The sequence below is a fragment of the Rhinolophus hipposideros genome, assembly GCF_964194185.1.
Source record: "Rhinolophus hipposideros genome assembly, chromosome: 2".
Taxonomy (NCBI): Eukaryota; Metazoa; Chordata; class Mammalia; order Chiroptera; family Rhinolophidae; genus Rhinolophus; species Rhinolophus hipposideros.
Window position 1 is genome coordinate 1,377,143 of NC_138048.1, and position 5,427 is coordinate 1,382,569.

The 5,427-nt window shown below is 35.7% G+C and overlaps 1 pseudogene across 1 annotated transcript; it reads right to left on the reverse strand.

The window, feature by feature from the left end:
* Nucleotides 1–3,438: 3,438 nt before the first annotated feature.
* Nucleotides 3,439–4,387, reverse strand: LOC308505514 (S-formylglutathione hydrolase-like; annotated as a pseudogene). The gene has a single exon. The product of its transcript is annotated as an S-formylglutathione hydrolase-like (transcript).
* Between the last annotated feature and the right edge of the window lie 1,040 nt (nucleotides 4,388–5,427).

Genomic DNA, 5,427 nt, shown 5'->3' on the forward strand with positions numbered 1-5,427 from the left:
AAATAATGTTGCAGTAAACACAGGGGTGCATATATCTTTTCGAATTGGTGTTTTGGATTTCTTCAAATAAATATTTGAAAAAAAAATAGTGGAATTGCTGGGTCATATGGTAGTTTTTTTTTTAAATTTTGAGGAACCTCTATACTGGTTTCCATAATGGCTGCACCAATCTGCTATCCCACCAACAGTGCACAAGGGTTCTCTTTTCTCCACATTCTTGCGAACACTTCTTGTTTGCTGATTTATTGATGATGGCCATTCTGACAGATGTGAGGTGATATCTCATTGTAGTTTTAATTTGCATTTCTCTGGTGATTTGTAAAGTTAAGCATCTTTTCATACGTCTATTGGCCATCTGTACGTCCTCTTTGGAAAAATGCCTATTCAGGTCCTCTGTCCATTTTTAATAGGATTGTTTATGTTTTTGGTGCTAAATATTATGAATTTCTCATGTATTTTGGATATTAACCCTTTATTGCATGTATCATTGGCAAATATCTCCTCCCATTCAGTAGGCTGTCTTTTCATTTTGTTGATGGTTTCCTTCTTTTTGCAAAAGGGTTTTTGTTTGATGTGGTTCCATTTGTCTATTTCTTTATTTGTTTCTGTTGCCCAAGGAGGTAGATCTAAAAAATACTACTGCAAACAATGCCAGAGAGTTTACCGCTTCTATTTTCTTCTAGGAGTTTTATGGTTTCAGGTCGTACATTTAAGTCTTTAATCCACTCTGAGTTTATACTTACATATGGTGTAAAAAAGTCGTCTAGTTTCATTTTTTTGCATGTATCCATCCAGTTTTTCCCACACCATTTATTGAATGGACTGTCTTTACCTCATTGCATATTCTTGCCTCTTTTGACATAGATTAATTAACCATATGGGATTGGGTTTATTTCTTGGCTCTGTATTCTGTTCCATTGGTCTATGTGTTTGTTTTTATGACTGTACCACGTTGTTTTGATTACTATAGCCTTGTAGTATAGTTGATATCAGGTAGCATGATACCTCCAACTTTGTCCTTCTTTCTCAAAATTGTTTTGGCTATTGGGGGTCTTTTGTGGTTCCATATAAATTTTAGGGTTTTTTTTTTCAGTTCTGTGAAAAATGCCATTCGTATTTGGATAGGGATTGCATTGAATATATAAAATGCTTTGAGTAATCTGGACATTTTAATGATGTTAATTCTTCCTCTCCATGAGTATGGTACATGTTTCTGTTTATTTGTATCTTCAACTTGTTTCCTCAATGTCTTGTAATTTTCTGAGCACAGCTATTTTCCCCCCTTGGTTAAATTTATTCCTAGGTATTTTTTTGATGTAAAATGACATTGTTTTCTGAATTTCTCTTTCTGATAATTCATTATTTGTGTATAAAAAATGCAATTGAATTCTGAATATTAATTTCGTATCCTGCTACTTTACTGAATTCATTTATCAGTTCTTATAGTTTCTTGGTTGACTCTTTAGGGTTCTCCCTCTATCGTATCATGTCAACTTGTACAATTACTGTCCTTATATTGAGATGTTTAAACCATTCATATTTTTCATAATTATTAATATGGCTGGATTTATATTTTCTATTTTACTATTTTTTTCTGTCTCTGTCCTTTTTTGTTTCTCGGTTTTTCCTTGACTGTTCTCCTTTGTGTTAAGTAGTTTTTTTCTTCAGTGTACCATTTCAATTTTTCTATAGATTTTCCCTACATTTTTTAGTTTTGTTTTTTTATTTATTTATTGGGGTGACAATTGTTAGTGGAATTACATAATTTCAGGTGTACAATTCTGTATTACATCATCTATAAATCCCATTGTGTGTTCACCACCCAGAATCAGTTCTCCTTCCATCACCATATATTTGATCCCCCTTACCCTCATCTCCCACCCCCACCCCCCTTACTCTCTGGTAACCACTAAACTATTGTCTGTGTCTGTGAGTTTTTGTTTCTCATTTGTTTGTCTTGTTCTTTTGTTGTTTTTGGTTTATATACCACATATCAGTGAAATCATAGGATTCTCTGCTTTTTCTGTCTGACTTATTTCGCTTAGCATTATACTCTCAAGATCCATCCATGTTGTCACAAATGTTCCTATATCATCTTTCCTTAACGCCGAATAGTATTCCACTGTGTATATATACAGCAACTTCTTTATCCATTCATCTATCGAAGGACATTTTGGTTGTTTCCATGTCTTGGCCACCGTAAACAAAGCTGCAATAAACATTGGAGCACACGTGTCTTTATGTATAAATGATTTCAAATTCTTTGGGTAGATACGCAGGAGAGGAAGTGCTGGGTCATATGGTAATTCTATTCGTAATTTTTTGAGGAACCTCCACACTGCCTTCCATAGTGGCTGCACCAGTCTGCATTCCCACCAACAGTGTACAAGGGTTCCTTTTTCTCCACAGCCTCTCCAACACTTGTTACTATTTGTCTTGTTGATGATAGCCATTCTGACTGGGGTGAGGTGATATCTCATTGTGGTTTTCATTTGCATTTCTCTGATGATTAGTGATGTTGAGCATTTTTTCATATGTCTATTTGCCATTTGTAAGTCCTCTTTGGAGAAATGTCTCTTCAGGTCCTCTGCCCATTTTTCAATTGGATTGTTTGTTTTTTTGTTGTTGAGTTTCATGAGTTCCTTGTATATTTTGGATATTAGACCCTTATCGGAGGAACTGTTTGCAAAAATCTTCTCCCATTCAGTCGGTTGCCTCTTTATTTTGTGATGGTTTCTTTCGCTGTGCAGAAACTTTTAAGTTTCATATAGTCCCATTACTTTATTTTAGCTTTTACTTCCATTGCCTTTGGAGTCAAATTCATAAAATGCTCTTTGAACCCAAGCTCCATAAGTTTAGTGCCTATGTTTTCTTCTATGCAGTTTATTGTGTGAGGTCTTATGCTTAAGTCTTTGATCCATTTTAAATGAATTTTGGTACATGGTGACAGATAGCAGTCCAGTTTCATTCTTTTGCACGTGGCTATCCAATTCTCCCAGCACCATTTTTTGAAGAGGCTGTCTTTCCTCCATTGAATGTTTTTAGCTTCTTTGTCAAAAATTATCTGTGCATATTTATGTAGTTTTATTTCCGGGTTCTTAATTCTATTCCATTGGTCTATGTATCTGTTTTTCTGCCAATACCATGCTGTTTTGATTATTGTAGCCCTATAGTACAAGCTAAAGTCAGGCAGTGTGATACCTCCGGCATTGTTCTTTTTTCTTAAGATTGCTTTGGCTATTCGGGGTTTTGGGGGTTCCAAGCAAATCTGATGATTTTTTGTTCTATATCTTTAAAAAATGCCATTGGGATTTTGATGGGGATTGCATTAAATCTGTGTATTGCTTTGGGTAATATGGCCATTGTAATTTTTTTTTTCAGGTTTCATATATTTATTCAAAAGGTGATTTAACTACAGAGTGAAGCATTTTTAGCATTACAAAATACAGTAATGAGATCTTTTTTTGAAATCTTTTCTCCCTGCATTTCTGTTTATTACAATTTTTATAATCCTGAAGAGTCTCTTTTCTGAGGTTTTTCATGCATTCAGGTATTTTGCATGATGTCTGATGTGATCAGTAGTAAAGGTTGCAATGAAGTAGTAGCTATGATCATAACCCTCTTGTAATCTAAAAACAACAGGGGTTTTCTTTTCTGTACAGGCGGCTATGGAGTTATCTGGTAGTAACTGTCCATCTGAAAGAAACTGGTCATCTTTTCCTTGATCAATTAGTATGTCCAGTTGAGAACCTGAACAGGACTTCACAAGATGAGTAGCATCATAAGCCTTCCATTTACTTTGATCTGTTCCCAAATGTCCACTAAAGGCCGTTTTGCCCCAAGGACAGAGCACTGGATTGCAAATTGGAGCAAATGCTGAGACAGATTTGTATATTCCAGGATTCTTTAAAGCACAAATCAGAGCTCCATGGCCTCCCATGGAGTGGCCAAAACTAGACATCCTTTGGGGGTCCACTGGAAAATTGGCATTTATGAGTTGGGGAAGCTCCTCTGTTACATAAGAGTACATTCTGTAGTTAGTTTTCCAAGGTTCTTCAGTGGCATTCACATAAAACCCAGCACCAGTGCCGAAGTCCCAGCTCTCATCTTCTCCTTTAATGTTGCAGCCACGAGGACTGGTGTCTGGAGCAATGACAACAAGGCCGTGTTCTGAGGCAGCCTGATGATAACCAGATTTTGATATAAAATTCTGTTCTGTGCAAGTTAAACCAGACAGCCAATATAGTGCAGGGCATTTTCCAGTTTCTGCCTTTGGTGGTAAGTAGATAGCAAATTTCATTTTGCATTTCACTTCAACACTGTCATGTTCAAAAACTTTCTGCAATCCCCCAAAGCACTTGTTGCTGGAAATCTATTTCAACGCCATTTTATTCCTATGAGTGAAGATTGATCTCTTTAATTTGTAGAGAATTAGTTCCTATCCAATTGCTGCTTTTTTGTCTGTACCAAAGGGTAGATAATCCTGGTGTGGCTGCGGAGGCGGAGAGAGGAGAAGCACCATTTTAACTATGTTGATTCTTCCAATCCATGAGCACGGAATGTCTTTCCATTTCTTTGTGTCATCTTCAATTTCTTTCAAAAATGTCTTATAGTTTTCAGCATATAAATCCTTCACATCCTTGGTTAAGTTTATTCCTAGGTATTTTACTCTTTTTGCTGCAATTGCAAAGGGAATTGTTTTTTGTATTTCTTTTTCTGAGATTTCATTGTTAGTATATAGAAATGCAATGGACTTTTGTACGTTGATTTTGTAGCCAGCAACTTTACTGTATTCGTTGATTGTTTCTAACAGCGTTTTGGTGGAGTCTTTAGGGTTTTCTATATATAACATCATGTCATCTGCAAAGAGTGACAATTTAACTTCTTCATTCCCAATTTGGATGCCTTTTATTTCTTTCTCTTGCCTGATGGCTCTGGCAAGGACTTCCAACACTATGTTGAAAAGCAGAGGTGATAGGGGTCAGACAACCATGTCGTGTTCCTGAACGTAGAGCAAAGGGCTTCAGTTTTCACCATTTATTATGAGATTAGCTGAGGGCTTGTCATAGATGGCCTTTATTATGTTAAGGTATTTTCCTTCTATACCTATTTTATTAAGTGTTTTAATCGTAAATCGATGTTGTATCTTGTCAAATGCTTTTTCTGCATCACTTGATATAATCATATAATTTTTGTTCTTTATTTTGTTTATGTGATGTATCACATTGATAGATTTGCGGATGTTGAACCATCCTTGTGCCCTGAAGATGAATCCCACTTGGTTGTGATGAATAATCTTTTTAATTCATTGTTGTATTCGATTTGCTAGAATTTCGTTTAGGATTTTTGCATCAGTATTCATCAGAGATATTGGTCTGTAGTTTTCTTTTTTTGTGTTGTCCTTACCAATTTTGGTATCAGGGTAAC